At 45.4% G+C, this 22314-nt stretch overlaps 1 protein-coding gene across 1 annotated transcript in view; it reads right to left on the reverse strand.

Moving 5' to 3' along the window:
• Positions 1 to 22314, reverse strand: part of LOC143801352 (uncharacterized) — a 102306-nt gene that overhangs the window by 71410 nt on the left and 8582 nt on the right. The gene's annotated exons all lie outside the window — the stretch shown is intronic.

Here is a 22314-nt window from a genome sequence, read left to right on the forward strand (position 1 = left end):
CTGTCACTTTACTGGCCTACTTTGCCTTAGTAGTAATAATGGTTATACTGCTATGTACTTTTATGACGTGTGTCATATATGAGTAACTGCACATTTGCACTTTTTTACTTATTTTATTGAGTTACTTATGGAGCTGTATTTTGGGTTACCCACCTTTTGTCCTGTGTTCTGTGTACCCTACCCGCCAATATTTTATTGCAACATGTGTTGTGTATTTCAATAAAGATTATATTAATTTTTTATGGTGTTGCCTTCATGTGAAGAATTTTTTCTTTTTGGTGTTTTGTATGCTCCCTTCACGGCAGCTTTACTAGGGATAATTATAGGAGTTGGTTGTCTTATGTCTTATTTAGGACAATAATAAATCCCGGTGTAATATGGATTTCAGAAGTAGAGATGCTTCTAGAACAGTACAAGCGTCCAAAGTCTTTGGCGAGGGAAGTTCTCAGACACAGGAACCGGTACAAAAGACTGCACTAAAAAGAACTTTCAAAAATTTATTAAATCGTCGCACACGGATATGGTGGAATAAGATGTCATTGGATAATTATATACTTAAGAACATCATTCCGAGAGGTCTGAGAGTGCAAATTTTTCCTTCCTTTCCTGTGAATGACCCAACCTTTAGAACGCGATGGGAAGAAGCATGTCACACATGCTCTGTAACATTCATGTCCATCTTGATAGACATTAACACTAGGTCTATCGATGAACTGGGCCTGGAAATTGATGAGATTCACAAAAAACTCCAGAAGGAATGTACACAGGAGGAGTTGGATAGTTTCAAAAAGGATGTTGATACATCATGTGAGGAATGGGAGAAGGTCATTTCAACAAACAAAAATAAAAAATTCCTGAGGGATCTTCAGGACAAAAATGACAACAAAGTCTACAAATGGAGTCATATGAACGTCCAGGGGAGAAACATACCCACATCTGAAATAGCTAGTACCTCAGGCACTGACACATCAGCCTCATCTTCTAATTTGGGGGAACAAAGTCATACTAGATTTAGCCAGAGGAGAAAGGAGGATCGTTTCCGTAGGTACAACACAAGAAGGAGGCTCCAGGACAATTCGGATGATGGAGAGGGTGAACCACAAAAGAATCAGATGAAGGTGATTAATTTGTCAGATGTGGTGCTGACTGAGGCTCAGCTGTCTGTTCTGAGAAAAGGGCTTACCTTTGCCCCTTCTTCAGCACCAGATCATTTTTCGATACTCAAGGACCTACAACTTTTTATACGCAAGCTATATTTTAAAAGACTATATAACCAACCACCACATGTTGAACTTTCTCCCACAGAGACAGAAGAAGAAGTTCTACAGATCTTAGAAGATCTGGCGTCAGAGGCGGATGGTATTAAGCAATTTCCCAAATATCTTCTGCCAAAATCCAAAAAATGTCCACAGGTTGGTACCATACCGTCTATGGACCTCTTTATCCAGCTGGTGATGAAGGATGTCGAAAGTATTCCTGAGACCATTAAGAGGGACAACCTCAGCTTTGAAGAAAGACGAGCTCTCAAAGAACTGAGAGATCTTAAGGAGGTAATCATTAAGCCATCGGATAAAGGTGGGAATGTGGTGGTTTGGTCTAAGTTAGCTTACGAGAAAGAAATGATGAGACAATTGAAAGATCCGTTGTGCTATAAGAAGCTTACTTTCAATCCCCTATCTAAGTTTAGGCATGAATTATCGGTTCTCCTGGATGAAGCAGTTATGGCAGGCGTTTTATCACCTAAACAAAGGGATGGTCTTTGGAATGATGATCCAACGGTTGCATGTATCTACCTCCTACCCAAGATCCACAAAGACCCGGTTTCACCTCCAGGTAGGCCCATAGTATCTGGTGTAGATAGTCTATGTGATCCTATATCTAAATTAATAGATTTCCATCTGAAACCCATAGTGGAAACATTGCCTTCGTTCCTTAAGGACACTACGGACGTCTTATTGAAACTGGATGGGTTACAATTGGAGGAGAATATGGCTTTGGTCACCTGTGATGTCGAATCATTATACACCTCGATTCGACACCAGGATGGCATAGAAGCAGCTTCCTTTTTCCTATCCAGTAGTGGTCTGGACCAAGAATTGGTCTCTTTTTTGATCAGGGCCCTTGACTTTGTATTAACACATAATTTTTTCTTGTTTCGAGAGTCGTTTTTTCTCCAGATGCAGGGTACAGCAATGGGGGCGTCTTGTGCGCCCCCATATGCTAATTTATTCCTAGGACTATGGGAGCGTGACATCTTTCAAACGAACCCCCACCCCTTAAGTGAGGGGGTAGTATCATGGTGGAGGTATATTGATGATATTCTGATGGTGTGGCAGGGGACTGAAAAGAATTTGGAGGAATACATCAATATATTGAATTCTAACAACAAGAATATCAGACTGACATATAAGTATAATACTCAACAGATTGACTTCCTGGATGTCTCGATACGAGTGGGGGACAATGGTACCATACATACAGATTTGTTTCGAAAAACCACCTCTGTTAATTCTTTGTTACATTCCTCCTCACAGCACCCACGCCATCTAATCAGGAACATCCCCACAGGACAATTTTTGCGTGCCAGGAGGATTTGCTCCCAAGACGTATCTTTTGAACAACAAGCTAAAGACCTATGGACACGTTTCAGAGATCGGGGGTATGGCAAGAAAACTATATGTCGGTCATACCAGAGGGCCCATTGCAGTCAAAGAAGCACTCTCTTGCAAAAATGTCAAATCAAGAAAGATCAAGATCAGGTACGCTGTATCCTAGACTTTAATTCTAGGAGTGAGGAGGTTAGAAAGGCCATTATCAAACATTGGCCAGTGCTTCGGATGGACAGGACAGTTGCGGGTTGCATTGGGCCTTATCCATCAATTACGTACAGACGTTCGCCTAATCTTAGGGATCAACTGGTACATAGTTACCACGGGGTACCCAGTTCTAAATACATCTTCGGGGCCAAGGGCCCGGCGTGGGGTTGTTCGAATTGTGGCAAATGTGTTGCTTGCTGCAATATCATGACAGCCCAGCATTTCCTTAATTCTAATGGAGATAAGCAATACCGCATCACACATACCATCACCTGCACCACCAAAGCGGTCATTTATCATGCCACGTGCCCGTGTGGCCTAATTTATATAGGTATGACCACACGTGAGCTCCGTAGAAGAGTGCGCGAACACGTACTGGACATTGAGGATGCTGTCACTGAAACGGACATATCTAAACTCAAATCGATTCCACGCCACTTTAAGGTGTATCATGGATGCGACCCAGTTGGGCTACAAGTCAGGGGCATTGATAGGGTCTTTATTGGACTTAGAGGGGGCAACTGGAAAAAGATGCTAGCCCAGAAGGAGGTGCGGTGGATTTACAAACTAAGTACCCTTGCCCCTCTGGGGCTCAATGAGTATAATAGTTTCTCTCCTTTCCTACCCAAATAATCTGATCACATTTGGGTCGCCAGTCCTCTTATGTTAATTTGGACTGACCTTAATCCTTGCGTTTGCCCCTAAGTCTCATTTGCAGTGCGACATTTATTTGTGTTAGATATTTATAATGCTTGGTGCAGTCTTTTTCTTTTATATTCTGTTTTTGTTAATTTTTTAATTTTTTTATTTTATTGGTGTCTTTTTGTTTATGTGTTTTTAACTTCCCCTTATTTTATTTTTAATCTCTTCCATAGGATTGATGCTTTCTATCACAAGTGCATGGACTGTCGAATTTCTCCTCGGCATAAGGATATAACTGACCTATATGATTTTTTGCTAGGTGCATTATGTGCATTTACTCATGTATGGTTCATAATAATTGATGTGTTTATACTATTTATTGTCACTTGTCACTTTAATCAGTATGTGACCTGATATGTATATGCATGTATTTATCTATTCAGTTTTTTCTTTATTTATTCCTTATCTTATTTTTGTTTTATTTACTTTTTAATCGAGTTGTCCATTTATTCTTTGATTAAATAATTCTTTTCTCCTACAGGCACTTTTGTTCACTGCGCACCTCCTTCACTCTGCACTCCCTTTTCCTGTGTTGTGCGGTTCTTTATAGTCTATTAATGGTTTAACGGATATATCCTTGCCTTGGTCTTTTTCGCGGTTTAGGTTCTGCAGTGTAATCAGTTGTGTTATGGATGTTATGGCTTACCTGTGCGGTTGGAATTTGTTTCCATTAATGTGGTGGCCGGATGTTGAACGTATTAGATGACACATGGTGTTGCTATGTTATCTCTGTATATGTTTTCCCAGGTTACGGCTCTTAATTGAGGGGCGGACCACTGAACTTGTTAGCGCCTGATTAGGTGTTACGTCCGAGTGGTTTTGCACTACCACGTCCATCTATATGCGTCATCGTTAGGCGCTGGTTGCTAGGCATTGGGCTTGTGTGTCCATGCTAAGCGTCGAGCCGGATATGACGTCCGGGTACCTCATAAACATCCGGTCTGTGGATCCATCTTGCATTGCCACGCCCATTTGTAGGCGTCATCGTTAGGCGCTGGTTGCTAGGCATTGTACCTGGCTGTTCATGCTAAGCGTCGAGCCGGATATGACGTCCGGGTACCTCATAAACATCCGGTCTGTGGATCCACAATCGCGCACACTATTAAGTTACAATCTGGTGCCAGCTCCGTACTTTAATTGCGCTGCATACACTGCGCATGCGCTCACAGCGGTTCTATGTCAGATTCTAATGGCAACATCAATCCTATTGGATTATCTGGATATAAATAAGATCTTTGTCAGACACCTAACCACCCCCAGACGAAGCATTTCGGTGCGAAACGCGCGTCGGGTGTGGTGGGTCCCCAGGAACGCTCCTACTGGTAAATATTAATACTCATGCCACTGTCTGCTCTTATGTAGTATATCTATATGTTATTTTTTGCACACTGTCACTTTACTGGCCTACTTTGCCTTAGTAGTAATAATGGTTATTCTGCTATGTACTTTTATGACGTGTGTCATATATGAGTAACTGCACATTTGCACTTTTTTACTTATTTTATTGAGTTACTTATGGAGCTGTATTTTGGGTTACCCACCTTTTGTCCTGTGTTCTGTGTACCCTACCCGCCAATATTTTATTGCAACATGTGTTGTGTATTTCAATAAAGATTATATTAATTTTTTATGGTGTTGCCTTCATGTGAAGAATTTTTTCTTTTTGGTGTTTTTTACGTGTAAAGTCTTGGAGACGGGAATGGGAGGTTCTGATTATTGAGGATGCTAACCTGAGGTCATTAGCGGAGCGGAGGGCACGGGTAGGGTGGTAGACTGAGACCAGAGAGGAGATGTAGGGTGGTGCTGAGCCATAGAGTGCTTTGTGGATGAGGGTAGTAGTTTTGTACTGGATTCTGGAGTGGATGGGTAGCCAGTGTAATGACTGGCACAAGGTAGAGGCATCGGTGTAACGGTTGGTGAGGAATATGATCCTGGCAGCAGCATTCAGGACAGATTGGAGCGGGGAGAGTTTGGTAAGAGGGAGGCCGATTAGTAGAGAGTTACAATAGTCCAGACGAGAATGAATAAGTGAGACAGTAAGAGTTTTTGCAGAGTCGAAAGTAAGAAAAGGGCGAATTCTAGAAATGTTTTTGAGATGCAGATAAGAAGAGCGAGCCAGTGATCGGATGTGGGGGGTGAATGAAAGCTCGGAATCAAGGATGACCCCAATGCAGCGGCATGTTGCTTTGGAGTAATGATGGAACCACACACGGAGATGGCAATGTCAGGCAAAGGTAGGTTAGTAGAGGGAGAGAACACGAGGAGTTCAGTTTTTGACAGGTTCAGTTTCAGATAGAGGGAGGACATGATGTTAGAGACAGCGGTAAGACAATCACTGGTGTTTTCTAAAAAGGTCGGCGTGATATCAGGAGAAGAAGTATATAATTGGGTGTCGTCAGCATAGAGATGGTACTGGAACCCAAATCTACTGATTGTTTGTCCAATAGGGGCAGTATACAAAGAGAAGAGGAGGGGGCCTAGGACTGATCCTTGAGGAACCCCAACAGTAAGGGGAAGGTGAGAGGAGGAGGAACCAGCAAAACATACAGTGAAGGATCGGTCAGAGAGATAGGAGGAGAACTAAGAGAGAACGGTGTCCTTGATGCCGATGGAGCGGAGCATAGTGAGGAGGAGCTGATGATCCACAGTGTCGAATGCTGCGGAGAGATCCAATAGAATTAGCATGGAGTAGTGACCATTAGATTTAGCTGTTAGTAGGTCATTAGAGCTTTTAGTGAGGGCAGTTTCAGTAGAGTGTAAAGAGCGGAAGCCAGATTGAAGAGGGTCAAGAAGAAAGTTATCTGAGAGATAGCGGGTAAGACGGGAGTGGACCAGGCGTTCCAGGAGTTTAGAGATGAAGGGAAGATTAGAGAGAGGTCTATAATTAGCGATTAACTAGATGGGTACACTGTTATCTTGGAACTGGTACTTTTCTTTGCTCCTTGTAAAAGGGCTCGCTCACATGAGCGTATAACATGGCCGAGTGCTATGCTATGTTTTATCAGATAGTGCTCCTCTCCAGTGTTATTCTATGGGGCAGTGGAGATCTCCTACTTATTCAGTATGATAAAACAATCCCAGCGTGCTGCAAGTGCGTCCAAGAATGGGATCACGCACCCATACATGTCTGTGGGTAAGTGCAAAACTTTGGTCTGCACTCAGATGTCATTCCAGTCCGATAGACGCCGACACAGACAATGGAGGAGATGGAGAAGTTACGTTCATCGTCTTCTCCCCACCTGTGCTGCAATTCTCTCATGCCAGACAATTGAAGCATGGCGCACTGACACTTGGCTCACGCTCGCAGCAGAGTTGTCATTTGCATAATCAGCCCAGATTCTCTCGTAAAAGAGAGCATGGGCTCCTGTCACCCCGGCCTAAGGTGACGTTCACACGTGTTCAGTATTTGACCTCAGTATTTGTAGCCACAACCAGGAGTGGAACAATCAGAGGAAAAGTTTAATAGAAACACTACACCACTTCTGCATTTATCACCCACTCCTGATTCTGACTTACAAATACTGATATAAAATACTGACCAAATACTGAACGTGCGAACGTGGCCTAAGGGTGATTTTGAATGTGGACTGTCTGTGTGTATGTAATAGTATATTGTGGTGTGAGGTGTAGCGGGCTGGGTGGTGGAACCATTGCACCAAAGCCCGAGGAAGACCTGGAGGGGTGTGACTAGGAGTCTCACCCAATCTGACCTCGGACATGCAGCAGCTAACGAGACTGAGAACCGAGGAGAGACAAGGGAGGTGATCCAGGTGCTACTCCAGGAATAACCTTTGGTGGATGGCAGCTGACCCCTAGGAATGGCTAGCTGGGATGGCCGAGGGAATGTCTGAGAGATGCAGTCAGGCAGAGAAGATGACAGGAACTGCAGGTACAGACAGGATAGTCAGATGGAGAGACAAGCTCAGGCGGGTGCAGCAGGCTCGGCTGCCGTTTAGGTGAGCACTGACAGGTGCAACCGACAAAAATGCAAACACTGAGACCTGAGAACTGACAAGAGTGTTAGGAACAAAGTCACAACATTGCACAGGCTTCATGTTGGAGGAGGTACTTTATATAGTAAGTGACCTCTAGCTATTGGCTGGGGACACTTTAGAGGAACTTCGCGGCCCTCTTAAGAAACAGAAAGCGTGCGCGCGTGCCCTAAGCACAGTGCCTGGAGACTTCCTAGGAGTGCACGCACCCCGGGCAGCAGCGGACCCAGAAGGAGCAGGACGGGAGCCTCGGCGGTGAGTAAGCTACTGTCTCTGCAGGGAGAGAAGGGCTGCAGGCGGAGATGCGGGCGCTACATGAGGATACGTGTGGTTAGAGCAGTTTGAGTGTAAAATCATATTCTGATGTTTGGGGCACATCTATCCAATCTGTTAGAACTGTCGCATATCTGTATTATAGAATGCCATTTGTCTTTTCTGCTTTAGGGGAACAGACAATTGAAATTAATGCTCAAAATCAATCCTTTGTACAAGGGCTCATTCCCACTTCCATGTTTAAACACATATATGAAAAAATTATGACGGTGTCATCTCTGTTATCGTTAGTAATCTCGGTTATGATCATTAATATGTACCGTATATACTCGAGTATAAGCCGAGATTTTCAGCCCAAATTTTTGGGCTGAAAGTGCCCCCTCGGCTTATACTCGAGTCACGGTCGGCGGGTGAGGGGGAGAGGGCGCTGAGGCATACTTACCTGCTTCCGGCGCTCCTGGCGCTCCCCCTGCGCGTCCCACGGTCTTCGGTGCCGCAGCTCTTCCCCTGTACAGCGGTCACGTGGGACCGCTCATTAGAGAAATGAATAGGCGGCTCCACCTCCCATAGAGGCGGAGCCGCATAATTCATTTCTCTAATCAGCGATGCCGGTGACCGCTGACAGAGGAAGAGGCTGCGGCACCGAAGACCAGCTGTCCGGGGGAAGGAGCGGGACGCCGGGAGCAGGTAAGTATTACATATTTACCTTCCCTCGTTCCACCCGCCGGGCGCGGCTCCGTCTTCGCGTCCTCTTGTTCTGACTGTGCAGGTCAGAGGGCGCAATGACGCATATAGTGTGCGCGGCGCCCTCTGCCTGATCAGTCAGTGCAGAGAGACGCCGGGACGGGACGCTGAGGAGCTGCAAGCAAGAAAGGTGAGTATGTGTTTTGTTTTTTTATTGCAGCAGCAGCAGCAGCGTTATATATGGCACAGATTTATGTGGAGCATCTATGGGGCCATAATGAACGGTGCAGAGCATTATATATAAGGCACAGCTTTATGTGGAGCATCTATGGGGCAACGGTGCAGAGCACTATATATAAGGCACAGCTTTATGTGGAGTATCTATGGGACAACGGTGCAGAGCACTATATATAAGGCACAGCTTTATGTGGAGCATCTATGGGGCAACGGTGCAGAGCACTATATATAAGGCACAGCTTTATGTGGAGCATCTATGGGGCAACGGTGCAGAGCACTATATATAAGGCACAGCTTTATGTGGAGCATCTATGGGGCAACAGTGCAGAGCACTATATATAAGGCACAGCTTTATGTGGAGCATCTATGGGGCAACGGTGCAGAGCACTATATATAAGGCACAGCTTTATGTGGAGCATCTATGGGGCAACGGTGCAGAGCACTATATATAAGGCACAGCTTTATGTGGAGCATCTATGGGGCAACGGTGCAGAGCACTATATATAAGGCACAGCTTTATGTGGAGCATCTATGGGGCAACGGTGCAGAGCACTATATATAAGGCACAGCTTTATGTGGAGCATCTAAGGGGCAACGGTGCAGAGCACTATATATAAGGCACAGCTTTATGTGGAGCATCTATGGGGCAACGGTGCAGAGCACTATATATAAGGCACAGCTTTATGTGGAGCATCTATGGGGCAACGGTGCAGAGCACTATATATAAGGCACAGCTTTATGTGGAGCATCTATGGGGCAACGGTGCAGAGCACTATATATAAGGCACAGCTTTATGTGGAGCATCTATGGGGCAACGGTGCAGAGCATTATATATAAGGCACAGCTTTATGTGGAGCATCTGTGGGGCAACGGTGCAGAGCACTATATATAAGGCACAGCTTTATGTGGAGCATCTATGGGGCAACGGTGCAGAGCACTATATATAAGGCACAGCTTTATGTGGAGCATCTATGGGGCAACGGTGCAGAGCACTATATATAAGGCACAGCTTTATGTGGAGCATCTATGGGGCAACGGTGCAGAGCACTATATATAAGGCACAGCTTTATGTGGAGCATCTATGGGGCAACGGTGCAGAGCACTATATATAAGGCACAGCTTTATGTGGAGCATCTATGGGGCAACGGTGCAGAGCACTATATATAAGGCACAGCTTTATGTGGAGCATCTATGGGGCCATAATCAAAGGTCAAAGGTGCAGAGCACTATATATGGCACAGCTATCTATGGGGCCATAATCAAAGGTGCAGAGCATTGTATATATGGCACAGCTTTCTATGGAGCATCTATGGGGCCATAATGAACGGTGCAGAGCATTATATATGGCACAGCTTTATGTGGAGCATCTATGGGGCCATAATGAACGGTGCAGAGCATTATATGTGGCACAGCTTTATGTGGAGCATCTATGGGGCCATAATGAACGGTATGGAGCATCTATTTTTAATTTTGAAATTCACCGGTAGCTGCTGCATTTTTCACCCTAGGCTTATACTCGAGTCAATAAGTTTTCCCAGTTTTTTGTGGCAAAATTAGGGGGGTCGGCTTATACTCGGGTCGGCTTATACTCGAGTATATACGGTAGTAAGCTTTGGTGTATTTCCATATGGATGTACTTGACTTTGTTGTGTTACAGTGTTTATATGCAGTATATACAGTTGGTAAAAAAAGTATTTAGTCCGCCACCAATTGTGCAGCTTCTCCCACTTATAATGATGAGAGAGGCCTGTAATTGACACCATAGGTAGACCACAACTATGAGAGTCACAATGAGAAAACAAATCCAGAAAATCACCTTGCCTGATTTGGGAAGATTTATTTTGCAAATTATGGTGGAAAATAAGTATTTGGTCATTAACAAAAGTTCATTTCAATATTTTGTTCTATATCTTTTGTTGTCAATGACAGAGGTCAGACATTTTCTGTAAGTCTTCACACTGCCACACACTGTTGTTGGTACGTTGGCCCAGTCCTCCATGCAGATCTCCTCTAGAGCAGTGATGTTTTGGGCCTGTCGCTGGGCAACATGGAGTTTAACTCCCTCCAAAGGTTTTCTATGGGGTTGAGATCTGGAGCCTGGCTAGGCCACTCCAGAACCTTCATATGCTTCTTATGGAGCCACTCCTTTGTTGCCCTGGCGGTGTGCTTAGGATCATTATCGTGCTGAAAGACCCAGCCATGTTTCATCTTCAGTGCCCTTGCTGATGGAAGGAGGTTTGCACTCAAAATCTCATGATACATGGCCCCATTCATTCTATCATGTACACGGATCAGTCGTCCTGGTCCCTTTGCAGAGAAACAGCCCCAAAGCATGATGTTGCCACCCCCATGCTTCACAGTAGGTATGGTGTTCTTTAGATGCAACTCAGCATTCTGTCTCCTCCAACACGACAAGTTTTGTTTCTAACAAACAGTTCTACTTTGGTTTCATCAGACCATATGACATTTTCCCAATACTCTTCTGGATAATCCAAATGCTCTCTAGCAATCTTTAGACGGGCCCGGACATGTACTGGCTTAAGCAGTGGGACACATCTGGCACTGCAGGATCTGAGTCTCTGTCGGCGTAGTGTGTTACTGATGGTAGCCTTTGTTACGATTGTCCCAGCTCTATGCAGGTCATTCACTAGGTCCCCCTTGTGGTTCTGGGATTTTTGGTCACCGTTCTTGTGATCATTTTGACCCCACAGAGTGAGATCTTGCATGGAGCCACAGATCGAGGGAGATTATCAGTGGTCTTATATGTCTTCCATTTTCTTATTATCGCTCCCATAGTTGATTTCATCACACTAAGCTGCTTGCCTATTGCAGATTCAGTCTTCCCAGCCTGGTGCAGAGCTACAATTTTGTTTCTGGTGTCCTTTGACAGCTCTTTGGTCTTCACCATAGTAGAGATTGGAGTGTGACTGCTTGAGGTTGTGGACAAGTGTCTTTTATACTGATAACAAGGTCAAACAGGCGCCATTACTACAGGTAATGAGTGGAGGACAGAGGAGCCTCTTAAAGAAGAAGTTACAGGTCTGAGAGAGCCAGAAATCTTGCATGTTTTTAGGTGACCAAATACTTGTTTTCCACCATAATTTGCAAAATAAATCTTGCCAAATCAGGCAAGGTGATTTTCTGGATTTGTTTTCTCATTGTGACTCTCATAGTTGTTGTCTACCTATGATGTCAATTACAGGCCTCTCTCATCTTTTTAAGTGGGAGAACTTGCACAGTTGGTGGCTGACTAAACACTTTTTTTCCCCACTGTACTTAGCTTGGGTGTGCTCCCATACTGTAGTAAGCTCGGGTTTGTTCCCGTATATATATAGTAAGCTAGCTTTAGCTCCGATATCTATGTAGTAAGCTTGGTTCTGTTAACATATACATGTATTATGCTTGGTTTTTATCATGTAACTATGTAGAAAGCTTTGTTTTGCTCCCGTATCTATTTAGCAAACCTGGTTGCTGCTTTCTGCAGCAACCTGGGGTAAGTAGGTTAAAGATAGGCCGTCGCAACTCGTGGGCCACTGTTGTGTGCTTGCCCCCCAGGCTAAAATTTGCCTGCCAGCCCCTGCTCACAGTATGCTATTGAGGGATCCAGTCCTCAGACAGGACCTCCCAACACACAAGGCGTCCAGGATCTCACACAGTCTCCATTACAGAGACCACTACACCACCATGTGACCACACCATGGTCACATTAGGTAGTTGTAACCACTCCCATAGATGGGAGTTGTGTGTGGCTAGTTCGACCCGCCCAGCTCTTGAACTAGCCCAGTAAGCCTCCCTTCATAACTATACAAACACTTGTGGGACTACAGGTCCCATAACAACAACATTACTTCAGGCTTACAGCGCAGACTCCCTCTGCGACACATATCAGCAATTTACAATTCTGCCAGTCACTGTTTCACCATCATTGTAACCACAGATACACCTCCATGCATATCCCGAGGAGCACACACAGCGCCCTCTAGCTGTAACAGGGGTCACTGCATCACAGCACTTATTGGGAAACTAACAGTGAGCGTACGGTATAGACCCCCTCCGACAATGCATGGAACACATATATACCCCGGTACGGTCACTGCTAACTCCACAATAACCCAAGAGCTGCTCACTGCCACCACCAGTCATGTATAAAGGGCAAACAAGAGGCCTGGTTTCTGGTAGCATATGGCTTTCAGAAGTGTGGTTTACCGAAAAAAAGGAACAGAACAATTACACTTTATATTTAATCCAGATAGTCAGATAGTCAATAAAAAATATTCAAAAGGTTTTACAAAAGGGACAAAACAAAACAGCATACACAATTACATAAAATAAAAGGAGAAGCAAAAGAAATTTACTACACTGGTCAAAGAGATTGCTCAGCTAGCGAAGGAGAGCACTGCTATTGGAAAAGTCCAGTGAATTGGAATCATGCATACACTGATATGTATCTCTCTGCAGGAAAACAGATCATAATTCACCTTGTCCTTTAATCAGCACTTAAGTTACACCCACACACCTCCCCTTGATGACTCACAACATGACTGGTCATGGGATGTGGCTTCAATTTCCAAAAATTGGTCTGGAGTACCTCTTTAGTACCACCCCGTGTTTCAGGAGGTCCACTCTGCTTTAGCTTCTGTCCTATTTCCAAGGTGCGTTCTCTGGCCCTCCGATCGTACCATACGCGCTGGCGCCACTGGGCCACCTGCATGTTCCCACGTACAGCCTGGGTCAGCTCCTGTAGGCAGTCCCGGAATTCCAGCACATAGGGTACAATAGGTACCCCTTCTATGATGCCCTCCCCTTCCCAGTGTTCTAGCACTAAGTTTAGGGGTCCCCTTACCCGTCTCCCATATACCAATTCGAACGGGGAGAAGCCCGTGGATTCTTGGGGCACCTGCCGATAGGCAAACAGGAGGTGTGGCAAGAATTTCTCCCAGTCCCTGTAGGTCCTGGTAAAAGTCCCAATGAGTTGTTTTAACGTCCCGTTAAAGCGTTCACACAACCCATTGGTTTGCGGGTGGTACCGGGCGCTTCTAATGGACTTTACGCCGCACAGCTTCCACAGTTGGTTGGTCACCTCTGCTGTAAACTGGGTACCCCGGTCTGAGATAATCTCCCGGGGAAATCCAACCCGTGAGAAAACCTGGAGCAGGGCAGCCGCCACCGTCTCTGCCAGTATGTTAGGTAACGCAACCGCCTCTGGATACCATGTGGCATAATCTACCACTGTCAATATATACCTTTTCCCTGACGGACTGGGTTTGGCTAACGGCCCTATCAGATCGACCGCTACTCGGCTAAATGGTTCCTCCACAATGGCGATGGGGCATAATTTGGCCTTGCATCGATCTCCCCTCTTGCCAATGTGCTGGCAACTGTCACAGGTCTGGCAGTACTGACGAACATCATAGGTTACCCCCGGCCAAAAGAAGTTTTGTGTCAGACGATGCTTGGTGCGACTGACACCGAAGTGCCCGGCTAAGGGTATGTCATGAGACATTCGCAGTAACTCCGGCCTATACTTCTTGGGAACTACCAGCTGTCGTTTTATAGTGGGGCTCGTCACTGTGTGGTGCTGCTCTGTGATCCGGTAGAGGAGTCCCTGCTTCCATACAAACTGTTCCCCTTCCAGTACCCCTCTCCCCTCTTGTGCCTTCCCACGATATCCCTCCAATGAAGGATCCTCAAGTAACTCCCTCTTAAATTCAGCTGGGGTGGCCCAAGAAATGTGTCTGGCTATGGGAATACGTGTAGGGCTGGGATGTCTTACCTGGGCCTCCTCTGAGTGTGATTCCTCCTCCGCAGCTCGAGCTTGTCTCCGGGTGGTCACAGGATATGTCTCAGCCAGAGGGGCAACCGAGAAGGCAGACAACATGGGCCCCAAGTCATTTCCCAGCAAGACGTCTGCAGGCAAATCCTCCATCAAGCCGACCTCAACAAGGCCATCCCCGACTCCCCAGTTCAGGTGAATCCTGGCAGTGGCAGTCGATGTATGGCTCCCCCTGCTACAAGGACTGCCACTGTCCGGTCCGTCTTCTCTTGATCCCGGACGAGATGAGGCCTCACAAGGGTCAAAGTTGCCTTGGAATCTCTTAGTCCCTGCATACGTTTCCCATTAACCCACACGACCTGTCGATGCTGTTGTCGATTATCTGCCCGGGCTGCCTGCACGGGGTCTACTACATGCAGCACTTCCTCCATCACTTCCACCCCCTGGTTAGTCGTAGCCCCCAATGCTGGGTCAGCTTCGCCTTGGTAGCAGTGTACAGCGGCCCAGCTGAAGGTAGCTGTTCCCACCTTTGGCCACTGGGTATGCTAAGTGCGGTTGAGACATTGTCTTCGCAGGTGGCCCAGCTGATGGCAGGTGTGGCATCGCGCCCCAGGGGGACTGTAGTAGGCCGGGTTTTTAGCTGGTCCCCCTACAATCTTCGGTGGTTTGGGGGCCTCCAGGTCCATGGGAGGACCCCTAGCGACCATCTTTGATCCGGACAACTGAGGCCCCCTGGCATCATGATGTTCATCGGCCAGACGAGCGGCCTCCTCAAGAGTCATTGGCCGCCTGTCCCGAAGCCATCCCTGTGTCTCGGGGGTTAGTCTATTAAAGAATCGTTCTAACAAGAAGAGCTGGAGGACGTTCTCCTTAGTGGTTGCTTGGCTCCCTTGTACCCACTGTAGCAGTGACCATTGTAATTTACAGGCCCATTCAGCATGGGTATCGGTTACGCATTTTATACGTCCGCAGAATTTTTGGCGGTATGCCTCTGGTGTCAGCGCATACCAGGCCAAGATCACTTCTTTGATCCGCTCATAGTCCATACAGTCCTCATCAGGTACCGTGCAATAGGCGTCCGCTGCCTGGCCGGTCAGATTGCTGACCAGAATCTGAACTCGTTCCTCCGGCTTCACTTGATGAAGGGCACACTGCCGCTCAAAGTCCTGCAGAAAGCCATCAATGTCTTCCTCTGCCTCCCCCAACTGTCGGAAGGCATTATACTGGACCTTTTTGTGGCTTACTGTTGAAGGTACCTGGTCGGAGGCCAGAGCTCCCCCTGCTTGCTGACTCTCCTCTCTCCGCTCTACCATCTCCATCTTGGCCAGCTCCACTTTGGTCCTCCCTGCCATCTCCATCTTGGCTAGCTCTATCCTGGTCCGCTCGGCCATCTTTTCCTTCAGATCAGTACGCATATCAGCCATCACCTCTCGTATGATCTCTACTGCAGGGTTTGGGCCATAGAACGCCAGTCTGTTCTTTACCTCCCTCTGGAATTCAGTCTCCTCTACGTTCACATTGGAGGGCGCTGCACTGTCGTGTTCCATGATGGCTGCTATCAAATCCGCTTTTGTTTTGCTGCTGGCGATTAACCCTCGGGTTTCCACCAGATCTTTTAATGTAGTCCTCTTTAACTTCTGGTAGTTGTTTTCCATTCATTCCTTTCCTCCTGTAGATGGGGTATCACATCCCGCTGTCTGCCACCAGTGTAACGGGGTCTTCCGTGCTGGAGTACCTCTTTAGTACCACCCCGTGTTTCAGGAGGTCCACCCTGCTTTAGCTGGAGTCTGAATGAAGGACGCTGGCTGGAATTCCTTGATTACATGGGCGCATATAAAATATCACTGCTTCTCCACGTATTTCCAGTATGACAACCCTTTACTCACAGGACACAGAATACAGTTAGGTCCATATATATTTGGACAGAGACAACATTTTTCTCATTTTGGTTATAGACATTACCACAATGAATTTTAAACAAAACAATTCAGATGCAGTTGAAGTTCAGACTTTCAGCTTTCATTTGAGGGTATCCACATTAAAATTGGATGAAAGGTTTAGGAGTTTCAGCTCCTTAACATGTGCCACCCTGTTTTTAAAGGGACCAAAAGTAACATAGTAACATAGTAACATAGTTAGTAAGGCCGAAAAAAGACATTTGTCCATCCAGTTCAGCCTATATTCCATCATAATAAATCCCCAGATCTACGTCCTTCTACAGAACCTAATAATTGTATGATACAATATTGTTCTGCTCCAGGAAGACATCCAGGCCTCTCTTGAACTGCTCGACTGAGTTCGCCATCACCACCTCCTCAGGCAAGCAATTCCAGATTCTCACTGCCCTAACAGTAAAGAATCCTCTTCTATGTTGGTGGAAAAACCTTCTCTCCTCCAGACGCAAAGAATGCCCCCTTGTGCCCGTCACCTTCCTTGGTATAAACAGATCCTCAGCAAGATATTTGTATTGTCCCCTTACATACTTATACATGGTTATTAGATCGCCCCTCAGTCGTCTTTTTTCTAGACTAAATAATACTAATTTCGCTAATCTATCTGGGTATTGTAGTTCTCCCATCCCCTTTATTAATTTTGTTGTCCTCCTTTGTACTCTCTCTAGTTCCATTATATCCTTCCTGAGCACCGGTGCCCAAATCTGGACACAGTACTCCATGTGCGGTCTAACTAGGGATTTGTACAGAGGCGGTATAATGCTCTCATCATGTGTATCCAGACCTCTTTTAATGCACCCCATGATCCTGTTTGCCTTGGCAGCTGCTGCCTGGCACTGGCTGCTCCAGGTAAGTTTATCATTAACTAGGATCCCCAAGTCCTTCTCCCTGTCAGATTTACCCAGTGGTTTCCCGTTCAGTGTGTAATGGTGATATTGATTCCTTCTTCCCATGTGTATAACCTTACATTTATCATTGTTAAACCTCATCTGCCACCTTTCAGCCCAAGTTTCCAACTTATCCAGATCCATCTGTAGCAGAATACTATCTTCTCTTGTATTAACTGCTTTACATAGTTTTGTATCATCTGCAAATATCAATATTTTACTGTGTAAACCTTCTACCAGATCATTAATGAATATGTTGAAGAGAACAGGTCCCAATACCGACCCCTGCGGTCCCCACTGGTCACAGCGACCCAGTTAGAGACTATACCATTTATAACCACCCTCTGCTTTCTATCACTAAGCCAGTTACTAACCCATTTACACACATTTTCCCCCAGACCAAGCATTCTCATTTTGTGTACCAACCTCTTGTGCGGCACGGTATCAAACGCTTTGGAAAAATCGAGATATACCACGTCCAATGATTCACCGTGGTCGAGCCTATAGCTTACCTCTTCATAAAAACTGATTAGATTGGTTTGACATGAGCGATTTCTCATAAACCCATGCTGATATGGAGTTACACAGTTATTCTCATTGAGATAATCCAGAATAACATCCTTCAGAAACCCTTCAAATATTTTACCAACAATAGAGGTTAGACTTACTGGCCTATAATTTCCAGGTTCACTTTTAGAGCCCTTTTTGAATATTGGCACCACATTTGTTATGCGCCAGTCCTGCGGAACAGACCCCGTCGCTATAGAGTCCCTAAAAATAAGAAATAACGGTTTATCTATTACATTACTTAGTTCTCTTAGTACTCGTGGGTGTATGCCATCCGGACCCGGAGATTTATCTATTTTAATCTTATTTAGCCGGTTTCGCACCTCTTCTTGGGTTAGATTGGTGACCCTTAATATAGGGTTTTCATTGTTTCTTGGGATTTCACCTAGCATTTCATTTTCCACCGTGAATACCGTGGAGAAGAAGGTGTTTAATATGTTAGCCTTTTCCTGGTCATCTACAACCATTCTTTCCTCACTATTTAAGGAAGTAATTGGACAGATTCAATAATTTTAAATAAAATGTTCATTTCTAGTACTTGGTTGAAAACCCTTTGTTGGCAATGACTGCCTGAAGTCTTGAACTCATGGACATCACCAGACGCTGTGTTTCCTCCTTTTTGATGCTCTGCCAGGCCTTCACTGCGGTGGTTTTCGGTTGCTGTTTGTTTGTGGCCTTTCTGTCTGAAGTTTAGTCTTTAACAAGTGAAATGCTGCTCAATTGGGTTGAGATCAGGTGACTGACTTGGCCATTCAAGAATATTCCACTTCTTTGCTTTAATAAACTCCTGGGTTGCTTTGGCTTTATGTTTTGGGTCATTGTCCATCTGTAGTATGAAACGACGACCAATCAGTTTGGCTGCATTTGGCTGGATCTGAGCACACAGTATGGCTCTGCTTACCTCAGAATTCATTCGGCTGCTTCTGTCCTGTGTCACATCATCAATAAACACTAGTGACCCAGTGCCACTGGCAGCCATGCATGCCCAAGCCATCACACTGCCTCCGCCGTGTTTTACAGATGATGTGGTATGCTTTGGATCATGAGCTGTACCACGCCTTCGCCATACTTTTCTCTTTCCATCATTCTGGTAGAGGTTGATCTTGGTTTCATCTGTCCAAAGAATGTTCTTCCAGAACTGTGCCGGCTTTTTTAGATGTTTTTTAGCAAAGTCCAGTCTAGCCTTTTTATTCTTGATGCTTATGAGTGGCTTGCACCGTGCAGTGAACCCTCGGTATTTACTTTCATGCAGTCTTCTCTTTATGGTAGATTTGGATATTGATACGCCGACCTCCGGGAGAGTGTTGGTCACTTGGTTGGCTGTTGTGAAGGGGTTTCTCTTCACCATGGAGATTATTCTGCGATCATCCACCACTGTTGTCTTCCGTGGACGCCCAGGTCTTTTTGCATTGATGAGTTCACCAGTGCTTTCTTTCCTTCTCAGGATGTAGCAAACTGTACATTTTGCCACTCCTAATATTGTAGCAATTTCTCGGATGGGTTTTTTCTCTGTTTTCACAGCTTAAGGATGGCTTGTTTCACCTTCATGGAGAGCACTTTTGACCGCACGTTTACTTCATAGGAAAACCTTCCAAATGCAGCACCACACCTCAAATCAACTCCAGGCCTTTTATCTGCTTAGTTGAGAATGATATAACGAAGGGATTGCCCACACCTGGCCATGAAATAGCCTTGGAGTCAATTGTCCAATTACTTTTGGTCCCTTTAAAAAACAGGGTGGCACAGGTTAAGGAGCTGAAACTCCTAAACTCTTCATCCAATTTTAATGTGGATACCCTCAAATGAAAGCTAAAAGTCTGAACTTCAACTGCATCTGAATTGTTTTGTTTAAAATTAAATTGTGGTAATGTCTATAACCAAAATGAGAAAAATGTTGTCTCTGTCCAAATATATATGGACCTAACTGTATATATCACACAGGTACAGAGGACAGGCCTATTGAAAAGCGGCAGGCCAGACATACATTACAATAGCCACAGGGGGCTGGAGCCTGCCGATATTTACTGTGGGAATTACAAAGGTGGGAGAGGTCAGAAGGGGGATATCTTGTCCCATCTGCCCAGGGCGCAGCCTGTGGGCTGATGCATTAGGGACATGCCTCTTACATGGAAACTATTATACATACATATAACTGCACAACATAATCTGGGTGCTGAGGGGTTCTGTAACAGCAATATTCACAGTATCTTCACTCCTGACGATTACAGGAGTGCGATATCACCACTATAGTTTTAGTGTGATTTTACCTTTTCATAGAAAGGAAACATGGCATGGCTGCTGTTAGCGATCTGGCCACTATTGATTTGAAGCTTTTAGGCATGTGCCACAGTTATGAAAAAATATGCATAATCTTCCCTGAATAGTCCGGAAGTTGAAGATGTGCAGTATGTCGCTTTAATATCGGATCCATACAGACCTCAATATTCATAACTTTCCACTGGTGCCCACGTGTCTAGCTGCAGATGTCCCTTTTTTCTGCAGGGGACAAAAGTTATCTCTAACAGTGTTACATTTCCTGCTTATCCTAGACTTCATGTCCATTGCCGTAATAAGTATTCCGCCTTAATTACCTGTCCACACCAGGGAGTCTGTGCTTCAAAATGAGTTTTAATTAGATTTATCACTTCTTAGCTATACATAATTTCCTGACTTTCCATATGTCAAACATGTGGTTCTAGTACCAAAAGAGGTTTAGACCCTTCAGAAGGGAAGGAAGAGGGGTGAGTGTCCCCTCACTGGTGATGTTATAAATTTTAATGTTTTCTATTACATAATATATTACATAATTATTCATATACATCTCCTATATATTGTAACACCGTTGCTTGCATCCCTGCATGGCTTCCTATCCTCCAACATGCAGGGACACCGAGGTACTCACCACCCCAGGCCGTGCAGTGAGCTCCTTGTCCTCTGCTTGCTACAGTGGGGGAAAATAAGTATTTGATCCCTTACTGATTTTGTAAGTTTGCCCACTGAAAAAGACATGAACAGTCTATAATTTTAAGGGTAGGTTAATTTTAACATTGAGAGATAGAATATCAAAAACATAATCCAGAAAATCACATTGTATAAATTCATTTGCATTTTGCAGTGGCAAACAAGACTTAATACTAGGTGGCAAAACCCTTGTTGGCAAGCACAGCAGTCAGATGTTTTTGCCAGTGGACAAACTTACAAAATCAGCAAGTGATCAAATACTGATTTCCCCCACTGTACATGGTTAAGGCGCATAAGCTTCCTGATTTTTACCGAGACAGTGCATGCATTCCTACTGTGTCCCCAGCCTATTGCTGAGAGGCACTTGGTACTTAAAGGGAACCTGTCACCCCTCTGGAATTTTTTAGCTAAAAGAGCCACCTTGTGCAGCACTAATGCTGCATTCTGTCAAGGTGGTTGGCTCTTTTATTTGGGGTCCCTTCCAATGCTGAAATATTTGTTTTTATAATTTGCCCGCCAGGGGGTGACAGGTTCCCTTTAAGGCACAGCCTCCTGTTGGTAGGTGCCTGTGCAACATTCTTTTTCAGAGTGTGTGCAACTATTGAGTTGCCAGGTCCTGTCCTGTTTCTGATCTTGTCTCATTCTGTTTCCCTGGGGACTGAATACCCAGGCCTGAACACTGAACCTGTACCGGTGTCTGTCCTTGTCTGAATGAGGACCTATCCCTGTACCTGTTTGTACCTAACCTGGATCTTTCTCTAAACCTACTGTGGTTGAATGAGTAACTATTGATAACCTGCAGTTTCGGAACCAGTACTTATCTCAATTTTGTTGTCGCTATGCAACATTAGTGATCTGTGTGTATACTTACTACTTCACAGTAAGTACCCTGTGTGAATCTGACTCTGCCTGGCTGGTTGTCCGCATCTGCAGTTTGCTGCTTGTCCCAATCTGTGGTTTCTTGTCTGTCCAGTCTGAACTGGGTCCTACCTGTTACTATATTCCAGTAGTACTTGTCTGTGATGCAGTCCTTCCTGAAACTGTTCCTATCCATCTAGTCTGAACTAGGTCCTACCCGTTCCTGTAATCCAGTCAAACTTGTCAGTGACTCAGTCCTTCATGAAACTGTCCCTGTCTCTCCTGTCAGAAGGGGCTCCTACCTCTGCCTGTACATCAGCTGTGCCTACCAACACCTACCTGCCAATCTATCAGCTGTTCCTGCCTGCACTTGCCTGTATATCAGCCATGCCACCCACCTTCCAATATATCAGCCATTCCCACCTGCCAGTATATCAGCCGTGCTCGCCTTCCTGCCAGTAAATCAGCCTTTCCCACCTGCCTGTCAGTGTATCAGTCGTGCCCGCCTGCTAGTGTATAAGCTGTGCTTGCCTGCCAGGACATCAAAGTTTGCTGCATCAGCCAAGTTACAGTTACTGTGGCAGTGCCTATTCGACCTGCAATATGTGCCCC

The sequence above is a fragment of the Ranitomeya variabilis genome, chromosome 1 (assembly GCF_051348905.1).
Source record: "Ranitomeya variabilis isolate aRanVar5 chromosome 1, aRanVar5.hap1, whole genome shotgun sequence".
Classification (NCBI taxonomy): domain Eukaryota; kingdom Metazoa; phylum Chordata; class Amphibia; order Anura; family Dendrobatidae; genus Ranitomeya; species Ranitomeya variabilis.